This window comes from Eucyclogobius newberryi, unplaced genomic scaffold (genome assembly GCF_026437365.1).
Source record: "Eucyclogobius newberryi isolate DKJ021-1_F unplaced genomic scaffold, fEucNew1.0.hap1 SCAF_19, whole genome shotgun sequence".
NCBI classification, from domain to species: Eukaryota; Metazoa; Chordata; class Actinopteri; order Gobiiformes; family Gobiidae; genus Eucyclogobius; species Eucyclogobius newberryi.
Genome location: NW_027315823.1, coordinates 15,500,421 through 15,513,035, shown reverse-complemented (window position 1 = coordinate 15,513,035; position 12,615 = coordinate 15,500,421). Strand labels below are relative to the sequence as shown.

Sequence of the window (12,615 nt, the reverse complement as noted above, 5' to 3'; positions counted from 1 at the left end):
GAACCAGTCGGGCTTGTGTGAAATGCAAAGAGCTTGATGAGCTGCGTTCTGGTATCACTACATCAAAGACAGCAGCATGAGGAGCCTCATCCTCGAGAGGCAGGGATTTGTTCACAGAGGGGAGCAGGCCAGTGGATGTTGATGTAGCATGCAAAAGAGGGAAGAGGGAAAAAATTGAATAAGGAAACCAATATGACAAGCTCTAAAAAAGATATAAAGAAGAAAAGAAGGAAACTTTGGCGTAAGAAAATCTGTTGTGGCCATTGGCAGTGATGGGCCCATATGGAGTTTGGGATCCGATGCCAAAAATCAGCCACAGCAGCAAGTAATTATATCTAATGTACTGTATTTTCTGGATTATAAGTCACTCCGGAGTATAAATTGCACCCCAGACAAAACTATGTAAAAAAGTGCGACTTACAATTCGGAAAATATAGTATTTATAACTGATATTTGCAGATACCAACATCTAAAATCCATACAAATTATAACAGAATGTATATATCTGGGATATTACATAATTTGTGTAAACATATGGTGATATTTTAAGACTAATAATTTTTACTCATGTTCAAAAAGACAATCTGACGCACAAGGTCAAACCTGGAATGGAGGTTGGATCGTAAAACTGAAATATTATAAAATAAAAGCAAAATATTAGTAACAGGATTTTACTGTCACAACATTTGTTAACGTATTGGTGACACAATATAAAGTTGTGTCGAGTATAATTGCTCACTGTAATTATTGTGCTGCGTGGGCGTTCAGTGTTCAAATGTGTACACTATCGGAGGGCATAGTTCTATGTAGAAAATTAAGATTTACTGTAGCTTTTTTGTGTCAATCACAGAGTGAGTAAGTCAAATGGAGGAGCTTTTACTTGTCAACTGACTTTTACAATAAACTGGGAATAAGGTGGGTCCATCACTTTCACCATTGTATTGTTGGCATGACTTCACTCAAATGCTGGTGCATGTTCGGCCTAATGGAAATAAACTTTACTATAATATAGAAATGTCATTCACTTTCTTTATAAATCCTATAGAAAATATAGTTGTGTGTTTTACAGTGCCTCTTGCCTCTTCAGAAGGGCAATCTAAAGTGCCAAATCATGTGTGAAGAGCTGGCTGACTGAAGGTGGCAAACAGACCGGTGAAATAAAGTGTCTCATGCCATGTAATAGGCTCCTGTACTCGCCCTCGCTCCCGCAGACTGATGCAACGTGAAGAAGGCAGTAAATCGCCTCACAGCAGCCATTATTGAGTAAAAAACAAAGCTAAAAATAAAGCCAGGGGAAAAAAACAGTGTAGTCATAGCGCTTCTGGATTGGCAACACAGAATGACCGATCAACACTATAAAGGTGAGGACAGAATTCACAAACATGAGACACAAAACACACAAAACACACTAAATCGTTTATCCTAATCCCTAACCATCAAGTATGTAAGAATATCCATTATAACTATTTGAAACTATTTGAAACAATCAATTCTGAGTTGGCCAGTCGTCTTGTACTGTTTTCCCAATACAAAAATTTCAAACTCAACTTTCAACGATACTAAGGAATAAACTCGATTGCGATTTTGATACCACAATGATAATTTAAAAAGGTTTTAGACAATAGACTTTAGACATTCAACACAAGATATTTGTACTTTCTTCTTTAAATCTGGGTCTTATACTAGGTCTGATAATGTTCAAGATCATTCTAAAAAAATCCAGGAAAGGTCGCAATTTTTCTCTACTTGGGTACTGGGTACTATGGATACTACAAATGAGTATTGAATATTGATAACAACAATTCAATTCTAATAGTTCATGCATACTTTTACATGTATTTAAAAATCTTTGAGGGTTTTAGATTTGTTTTTTTCTCAGAGTCAGGCTCAGATGACAATCAAAATTGGGACTAAACTAGGAACAAATCTAGACCAGAGCAGGACTAAAACTGGTCTATAGGAGAACTAAACCTGAATTAGAACAGGACCAAATAGGGCAGGGCAATATGGCGGATTTTTTTTTGATTTTTTTCTCATATTGATCGATCTTGATTTTTGAAATTAACACAAACAATAGCTCAAATTTCTTCCTCCAAAGTCTGACCTCTGCTCGAAACCACATGTTTTTTACTGACAGAGGATCGACTGTGGACCTTTCGATTCAAAACACCCTCTCAAATAATAGACTACTTCACATGACTCGATGTCGGTCTATCGATAACCCAGCTCTGGAACCAAATCAAGACTTCATCAAAACTGAACTAGGCTCAAACCAGAAGAAGTGCTGCCCACGCCATGACGTGGTTCTAGGGTTAAGTTGACCGTGCTGTAGTGCACTGTGGTACTACTGTATAGATACACGAGCTGCTAATCGATGAGGGCGCCACCACAGAGGCCTTAAGTATCAGGGAGCGACTGTGTAAACAAATTACAGCGTGGAAAGTTGGCACAAATCTTTTCCTGAGTGCTCTTCAGTATGAAACACAAGCCTTCATTTGAAACAATATTACACAGGCAACTTGTTAGGCCCGAGCGCCACAAGCTGGCGAGAGGCCTATTAATCTCGTAAGGCCGTGCGAAGCACGGCTGCGAAAGTGCGCACGTAGTGCGCACGAAATCGAGCGCGAAGCGCTCGCCCACTTCCAAACACTCACTAACGCACTCCTTCACTCATGCACGCCCCGTGCATACTAATTAGTAGTAGGAAAATGGAACATTACCGTTGTAAACGGGCGAAGCCCGTTCAAAAGTGCGCACTAAACGAGCACTTTACATTGAGATGACGACCGCGAAGCGGTCGTCATCCCCATATAAAGCACTCATTTGCGCTAAGTAGCTCACGAATACGTTCCCCATCTCTTGCATGTTCCGTGCATATAAGCATGTAATGCAAATTTGAACATTATTACTGTATAGAGGGCCAAAAACACAAAGTGGGCGGAGCCCACTCAAAATTTACGAAAGTACCCGTCAGTGACCAGGGACCCACACCATGAGGTAGGAAAGCGCGAGCGCTTTCCGAAAATGTATAGTTTATGATATTTGAAAAATGGGAAACATTGTTTTCGCATCGGAATATTATTAGGCCCGAGCGCCACAAGCTGGCGAGAGGCCTATTAATCTCGTAAGGCCGTGCGAAGCACGGCTGCGAAAGTGCGCACGTAGTGCGCACGAAATCGAGCGCGAAGCGCTCGCCCACTTCCAAACACTCACTAACGCACTCCTCCACTCATGCACGCCCCGTGCATACTAATTAGTTGTAGGAAAATGGAACATTACCGTTGTAAACGGGCGAAGCCCGTGCAAAAGTTCGCACTAAACGAGCACTTTACATTGGGATGACGACCGCTTCGCGGTCGTCATCCCCATATAAAGCACTCATTTGCGCTAAGTAGCTCACGAATACGTTCCCCATCTCTTGCATGTTCCGTGCATATACGCATGTAATGCAAAAATTGAACATTATTACTGTATAGAGGGCCAAAAACACAAAGTGGGCGGAGCCCACTCAAAATTATCGAAAGTACCCGTCAGTGACCAGGGACCCACACCATGAGGTAGGAAAGCGCGAGCGCTTTCCGAAAATGTATAGTTTATGATATTTGAAAAATGGGAAACATTGTTTTCGCATCGGAATATTATTCTTTCTTTCTTTCTTTCTTTCTTCTTCTCGGGACCAACCCCCCTATTTTTCACCCAGTGAACATTGACGAAAAGTCACAAAAATTTGCACACCTCTAAAAATCGTGCCTCTCTACATTCTGGCTATTTCCCTTTTCTAAAATAAAAAAAATTGGCGCGTCAGCGCCACCAAATGTACCAAAAATGCATTGAGAGATGGGAAATGACCCAAAAAAAATCTGATCGTAGAATCATGAAATTTGGCGCAGAGGTAGATGGTGACAAGAGAAGTAAAAAATATTATTACGGCAACGCCGTCCCCCGAACCAAATGTCGGCCATATTGCTTCAAAAATGGCTAAACATGACTTCGGAGTTTTTCCAAACGTCGTACTTTTACGAACTCCTCCCAGGGCGTTGCCCCTAAAAAGCTGAAATTTGGTGAAAATGCTACTGAGGAGTGGGACATCAAAAGTTATCCAAATTACATTGATACCTCTCACGGTCTCTGTGCGGCGAAGCCGCAAACTGTAACTAAAATTTCAGAAATCTCCCATATTTAAAATTTCTGCCGTTTGCGCAGATAAAGTCCGAATTGCATCAAATTAGAATCAGTTGTTAAACTCTTTGCCCTAAACCTACTTGAAGTGAAATTAATTAATTTGGCGCGACAGCGCCCCCTATAGATTTTATATGGAGGTTAAATGTTTAGTTTTGCGAAATTATCTGAAATTTGACACACAACTTAATTTTAGCATCCCCATCAAAAAAGTAAATGAGACCCATGTCATAATTGTTATGGCTTTGCCGTAGCGATGATCGAAACCTCCCATGTTATTCCAATGGGGAAATCACCAGAACATGCTTACACTTATAAATACTTTCACCAACTCCTCCCAGGGCGTCAGCCCTATTAACGTGAAATTTGGGGAGACTCATCTTCAGGTGTGGACCATCAAAAGTTATCCACATTTTTATTCAAAGAGTCACGGTGTCTGTGCCAAGAATTCAAAATAAAATTGCTTTTTGATGGTAAAACAAAGGGGAGAAGATGTGACAGCGTCACAGATTCAGCAGTAGGCGTAATAAAAGGACAATTGGGGCGCGTTAGCGCCCCCTCCTCTTGCGGCGTGGTGGCGGCGTGGCGGCGGCGTGGCGGCGGCGTGGCGGCGGCGTGGCGGCGGCGTGGCGAGGGCCGATCATTGCCGCTTGCGGCTATATTTCTTTCTTCTTCTTCTTCTTCTTCTCGGGACCAACCCCCCTATTTTGCACCCAGTGAACATTGACGAAAAGTCACAAAAATGTTCACACCTCTAAAAATCGTGCCTCTCTACATTCTGGCTATTTCCCTTTTCTAAAATAAAAAAAATTGGCGCGTCAGCGCCCCCAAATGTACCAAAAATGCATTGAGAGATGGGAAATGACCCAAAAAAAATCTGATCGTAGAATCATGAAATTTGGCGCAGAGGTAGATGGTGACAAGAGAAGTAAAAAATATTATTACGGCAACGCCGTCTGCCCAACCAAATGTCGGCCATATTGCTTCAAAAATGGCTATACATGACTTCGGAGTTTTTCCAAACGTCGTACTTTTACGAACTCCTCCCAGGGCGTTGGCCCTAAAAAGCTGAAATTTGGTGAAAATGCTACTGAGGAGTGGGACATCAAAAGTTATCCAAATTACATTGATACCTCTCACGGTCTCGGTGCGGCGAAGCCGCAAACTGTAGCTAGAATTTCAGAAATCTCCCATATTTAAAATTTCGGCCGTTTGCGCAGATAAAGTCCGAATTGCGTCAAATTAGAATCAGTTGTTAAACTCTTTGCCCTAAACCTACTTGAAGTGAAATAAATTCATTTGGCGCCACAGCGCCCCCTACAGATTTTATATGGAGGTTAAATGTTTAGTTTTGCGAAATTATATGAAATTTGACACACAACTCAATTTTAGCATCCCCATCAAAAAAGTCAATGAGACCCATGTCATAATTGTTATGGCGTTGCCGTAACGATGACCGAAACCTTTCATGTTATTCCAATGGGGAAATCGCCAGAACATGTTTACACTTTAGACTTTCACAAACTCCTCCCAGGGCGTCAGCCCTATTAACCTGAAATTTGGTGAGACTCATCTTCAGGACCATCAAAAGTTATCCACATTTTCATTCAAAGAGTCACGGTGTCTGTGCGGCAAAGCTGCACATTTTGCCAAGAATTCAAAATAAAATAGCTTTTTGATGGTAAAACAAAGGGGAGAAGATGTGACAGCGTCACAGATTCAGCAGTAGGCGTAATAAAAGGACAATTGGGGCGCGTTAGCGCCCCCTCCTCTTGCGGCGTGGCGGCGGTGTGGCGGCGGCGTGGCGAGGGCCGATCATTGCCGCTTGCGGCTATATTTTTTATTTATTTTTACTCATGATGCTGCGACAAACACACAGGTTCTTTGAAATATATGAATGAAAGTTGACAACAATTACAAAAATAAATTGATTTGATTTGATTAATACTGAATGTGGCTCATGTTATTCACCTTATTCTGCCCCGCCCATTTTTACCTCCTTTTACCACTTCAGTGGGAACTTCTGTTTCAATGGCATTTACGGTCGAACTGTTACTCTTTTCACTAAGTGGGAAAAGTCTTGAAGCCGAAAGTATTTTACACAAATCAAAGTAGATTGATTTGTGTCAAATAACCAATGTTCAGGTGACGCACAAGTCAACACTGCAGTGATTTCCTGGGCGGCCTGAAAACAGCTTTTTAGTCTGTGCAGAACTTACTTCTCTCGAGGTCGGCAGCTCTGCGTTGACTAATACAACTGTAAAGAGGATTACATCAGATTGTGGCATAAAGACAAACTCCTGGAATAAGGTGAACAATTGTAACAATTGATTATGACATAAAAGTCTGCTTAGCCAGTTAAAGGCAGCACAAATGATACACTTATTGAAGGCTGTACCTAAAAAGAAGTTTCAGATCCCACTGACAACTTTGGGAGATGAATGTGTTTATTTGTGTCCTTCAATAAGTTCTGCATAAAAACAGAAATAGATAACCATTACTTATTACTCAAGCCGTTGCCTGAAATAGAAATATCCTTCAAACAAACAACTAAATGCATTTGATAATGAAGATGTCTCAGGTGATTCATTCTCAAGTGAATTGTGTTTATGTCTGAGCTTGAGTGTGTTGTTTGTCTTGCACTTTGAATATCCAAACATTATTGCATTTAGCTCAAAGCAGTGTCGCAGGCTTGATCTAGAGTAACTTAATTTCTCTCTCTTAACCTGGAACGCCCTGGAATAGGCTTATCTTTCATCTGAGTACGGGTAATCCTGACAAAGAACCTTAACTGTGGAAAAACAGCTTTTGAGTTCTTTATTCCATTATGTATCCAATAGTGAGTGAGCATACAGCCTGGACCTTGTGGTAATGGCATAGAATACTATCAATGACATCAACGCTTAAGTAATTATATCAGAACGCCATCAAATACATACATAACTGGCTAAATGTTTTTAATTCTTTGATCCATACTAGAAATGTGGTCGACTAAAGAAATTCTTGGTGGACTAAAGACATGATCTGTGCTTCAATTAGTCAAATAAAAGTGGCAAAAGCGCTCAGTCAACTTAACGTCTAAATGTCTACAGCCCTAAAAAGCAGTATTTGTACCAACTATGCAAAAATACACTATTCAAACTTTCCAACAAAGTAAACGAGTGGATTCATAGCCTATGACAATGACAGCCAACTGCACCGCACACAGCACACAACCTGTTGAGTGATCATCTATTCAGAGAGCGCCGTGACCTCATCCTATTATGCAGCATTTTCACAATAAACAATGACGTGGGGTGAGATGGCCACCAAATGTGTATTCTCCATACAGTACTCGCGCTCAGATTTCCAGCAGCGAAGTTGATGGCAAAGGTAAGTGTGTGGAATGATTGGATCCAAAGGGACACAGAGGAGAGTGGCAAAGGCTTCAGACTCCCGTATGAGCTGGTTTGAATTGCAAATGGCCGCAGGTAGCATGCTGGGTGGAGATATGGAGTCCCAGCAACACCCTGAAGAGTCTGAACGTACATGCAAACACATGCAGCCGCTTTTTAGTGATCATAAACAACAAAGTGGAGACATCGCACATGCCTGAGCTGGAGTCAGACATAGAGAAGGGGTTTATGAATTAAAAAAGGGGCTTATCCTTAGAAAATAAGCATGTGATTGAAAGTAAATTATCTTATACACGGAGAGGTCTGGGCAGTGTGGTGATACAATTTTAAATGGGATTTCAACCTTGATCTGCTATATTTTGGTGATATTGTCAAATTGTGATTCACTGTTTCTCTATTTAATTGTTGTTGTTGGTTTTCCCACCCCCGTCACCGTGAAGTGTGAACGTTCAGAAGAAGCAGCTTCATTTACCTCTAAAAGGCAATAGAAAAATTGCTAAATATTTTAAGCGTAAATGAATCATAATAAAATGTTTTTTGTTTTTTTTTGCCATATCGTCTTTAACTTTATGTATATGTTCATTCATTTCAATTGTCAACTGTATCAGATTTCAAACTTGAATGGCGACTATAGGACTTCTCTGCTGCTAAGTTCCTGCTTCAAACAGACAAAAATATGAAGACAAAGTAGAAAAACCAACTTCCTTTGTTTGTACTCGTCTTGTTACTGAACTTGTATCTCAACTGTGACTCAGGCTCCAAAGGCACTTCAACGTATCAGGTGCAAACAGGTGCCATGCCTTTCAACAACACTGAACGTCTGCGCACACCTTAATGATTATCAGTAGAGCTTTTATTTTAATCTGCGGTTACAATTTTATCTCGATTCGTGCTGTAAGTATCTTTCTATCCACCGTGAAGAAGTAATTCCAAACATTTGTTCTGTTCCCACTTCACTGGGATTGGGTAAATCCACAGTCACTGTGTCACTCACTCAAGAGTGGGTGGAAAGTGACTGTGTTTGAACAGAAATGGTGACATCATCACGGCGATATCATCAAAATAGCAGATTGCCACAGGATTAGAACATTTTTGTATTGCCCAGCCCTAAATTCAAATTGCTGTTAAATTGAAGGATAAAATCTGCATAATGGGTGTAATCCAGAGTTTGACAGAAATTCTTACTGACCTCTTGACCCACAGTCTCTGGGCTGCTATATGTGCCACTTCTGATATCATCACGTTTGATATCATGGCTGAAAGTGTGCGGTGCTGACCAGAGCCATACTCCAGTAGCACACACGCCGTCACTCAACATCCTCATGGTCCAAAGTTGAGAGATGATGATTCCAAAAGCAACATGTCTGAGCAAGTTCTCCAGCTGCAGACGCCTCAGTGCAATAACGTGAAGACTTCACACATGATGTATGATGCAGGCCTGTGTCACAATGCAAACACTTCACTGTTTGCTTAGGCTACGTCAAGCAGCGGATCTCTGTCGGCAATATGAGCGGCTTTTGTGCACAATATGAGCGGCTTTTGTGCACAATATGAGCGGCTTTTGTGCACAATATGAGCGGCTTTTGTGCACAATATGAGCGGCTTTTGTGCACAATATGAGCGGCTTTTGTGCACAATATGAGCGGCTTTTGTGCACAATATGAGCGGCTTTTGTGCACAATATGAGCGGCTTTAGCGCACAATATGAGCGGCTTTAGCGCACAGTATGAGCGGCTTTTGTGCACAGTATGAGCGGCTTTTGTGCACAATATGAGCGGCTTTTGTGCACAATATGAGCGGCTTTTGTGCACAATATGAGCGGCTTTAGCGCACAATATGAGCGGCTTTAGCGCACAGTATGAGCGGCTTTTGCGCACATTCTGACCAGGCCTGGGTTGGCATAATTAGAAATGGGTGTGCTCGGAATGAACTGTAGACAATAGCAAATCCAGTTTTGACGTGACAGCTCAACTGAAATGGGCAAAAAAATGTGGGCGCAACTTCCATCACGCACACAACCAGAACTAGAACGCACAACTCGCTTTTCACAATTGGCCCGCAATCTACCAGCGCGCGAGGGCACATCAAACGACGTGTATACAGCGTGCCCTTGCTTCTGCTTCTGCCTTCTCACATGACCAGATCGGCGCTGTCAGGAGCGCGGCAGCGCCTTCGTCCAGTGCATTTTCACCGCAGCAGGCTTCGCAGAAACAAAGACGGCGCACCAACGACATCATCATCCGACGCGACTATACTGCCCGTCTCGCAGCGCATTCAACAAATCCTCAACGCGCACCGCCGGCGACGCGGAGGAAGTGGATAGGGCAGAATAAGAAATAGGAACATGAATATTTGAACGTACCCTGCTGCCAGAAGGACATCCAGGGGAGAATCATGAACGGGGCGCACCGGGAGGCCAGTCCTCCTACAGTCCCGCTTTCGTTCGCTGGATACAGTATGAGGCGGAGGCGGTGCGTCGGTGTTTTGCCGGTGAAAAGCCCCAACGAGAGAGCGCGAGGAGGAGGGAGAGAGAGCGCGCGCGAGGGTGGGGGGTGGGGGGGGACGGACGGGACGGGACGGGACGCTGTCAGATGCAGGGCAGCAACAAAAAAAAGGGAGGAACACAAGTCGCCCGCTCGTCACCCGGTCTCTGCGAGCCCGGTGTGTGTCCAATGCGTAAAGAGTTTTTCTGTCAGCAAATCCACGCTGTGAATGCGCGCGCGGGGAGAATGCCAACAGTGTGACATAATGCGCATTGTCTCCGGTGCCGCGCGCGCACGGTGTGAGCGGCCCACACGCAACAAGCGGCTTCATTAAGCCACAATGTAATATAACATCAGAGGAGTTATTGCTCACTGTGTCGTCAGGGCGATGCAACGACTGGATTTCGTCATGTTTGTTAATGCTAAATGGGATAGAGGTGTTTGCAGTGGTGTTTCTACAGAGTCCCGGGCCCCAGGTAAGTGCCTTCTAGGGAGGTACAAGTGCAACCACACACAAAACAATAAAGAGAAGTCTAACGAATGCATTAACGTGGTCAAACTAACGACTGTGACTGTGATAAATAATATTATCCTTCTAATAAACCAGTAAGATAATGAAGAAAGAAAAATAAAGGAGTATCAAACCTCACTCTCTTCTCAAAATTAAATCTCCTACATCACTGTCTCACAAGTTCAGGTCCAAGTCCTCTGCATTGAGTTTTCATCATGAGTCATCATACCAAATCACTGAATCCAACTCATATTTTTTGCAATCTAAGGGATTTTTGTAAATTCTTCTTTTTCTGAATACAAAGTGGGGAGGGACAAGTCCCTGTTTTTTCATTTAAAAAAATCCTAACTCATAAAAGTAGTGACTCAAGTCTGGCTCATGCTTAAAGGTGGAATGGACGATTTTTTTCAGCAATTTTTTTAATCATATTTCCTCGTGGCGTGGATAAATCATTTGTCCTGCCACGTATCAATCATAAAACGCACCTACCGCTCACCTGCAGCCGCGTCAGGCTCGTCCTTACGTTTCCGCGTGCCTAAGCGCATGGATCTATCATAATATAGTTCCCTCAGTGTACGGGGCAAAATGAAGACGGAGAAAGACAGTTCGAGCTGACGCAGAAGTGGACAGAAATCTACGGGAGACGAGCGATGCGATGCGATCCGTTGCGCTAATAAACAAACGCACGTGTGTGTTGTATGGTCCGCACGGGGAGTGCGCATGCGCACTTCCGCCTCCGTTCTCAAATCGCCGAAAAATCGTCCATACCGCCTTTAAGTGAGCACTTGTAAGTCCTCATCTCTGGTTTGGAGGTAGCATGGGTTTCAGCTTCTTGTTTGTTGGACGTTGGAAAAAAAATGTATTTACAATATAGCTGCACGGTTTGAATGATGATGTGATACTTCATAAAAAATATTAAAAAGTACTATGCCTCAAACATGCACTCAATTACACCACAGTTATATTGAGTTTGATGAATGATGAATTAATTCAAACCAGATGTACTGGACCCCGACTCACTCTCTCTGACCCAAACAGGGTTAAGTGGTGTTAAAGTTGCCTAATGGCATCAGATCCCCATAATGTCTGATTAACAGGGTCTATCCAATTGATTTTCTGTGAGGTTTGTTGAAATTAATGACCTATAACACACTGTGGGTTCATGACTCGCTGTCTGCTGCAATGGGCACTTTCAAATGATGTAAATATGACAGAATTATAGTAATATTTTGATCAGAGTGGATATCTAAACCAGAATCACAAACTAATTCTGAAATGCTGCAGCTGGGTGCATAACTTTGTGTGTTCTAGCATGGAAAATAGGTAATTTAATAGAGAATCTAGCCTCTAATGTGGAGAAATATAAACTAAAAAGCAAAAACTTATTTTTTATAAGAGGTGAACCACGCCAACGGCATCTCTCAAATAACAATGATACATAACATGTGTTTTGCCTAAAGACAATGTGATGAGGTAGATGGGGTCAAAGCCAACCTATTTTGTTGGCAGCTATTTCTCCTTTGAGAGTTGCTGGGTTTTAGATGAAATTACAACATTCTATAAGCCAATAATATTTAAAAGAGCAGGTTAGCTGAAATGAATTGTTCAAATACAGATTTATGTTGTTATGTAGCAAGCTGATAAAATAAATGATCAGATTCAACATTTGTGAATTTACCTTTTAGATATTGCTTATCAAAATACCAAGTAATCAATAGGACATTTGGTGATGTCCCAATCTCAGATGGGAAAGGGCCTAATCAGTACAGTTACAGTACAGTATTCAGGCAAATTAATTAGTGAGGACCTTTCCCCATTCAAAATAAATCATATTTTCATCTGAACAAAGGACCGTTGCCATGCCATATTGTTCAGATCATGTGGCAATCCTTATGCTTGAAACCCCTTGAATTGGAGATTAACTGTTTTAAAAGAACTATCCAAAATATCTTATCTTTATTTGTTTGGTATTTGCTCCACACATGTATCACACCTTTGGAGTTGAATAATGACTCCATATTCTGACTCCACTTTCTGAGCCTTTTGT

General features: G+C 42.1%; 1 protein-coding gene across 9 annotated transcripts in view; it reads right to left on the bottom strand.

The window, feature by feature from the left end:
• Positions 1 to 10,120, bottom strand: part of LOC140365444 (band 4.1-like protein 1) — an 86,078-nt gene extending 75,958 nt beyond the window's left edge. For all 9 annotated transcript variants that reach the window (XM_072451868.1, XM_072451869.1, XM_072451873.1 and 6 more), the window contains exon 1: positions 9,937 to 10,120. The gene's annotated coding sequence lies outside the window, so the exon portion shown is untranslated. The remainder of the gene's footprint in view (positions 1 to 9,936) is intronic.
• Between the last annotated feature and the right edge of the window lie 2,495 nt (positions 10,121 to 12,615).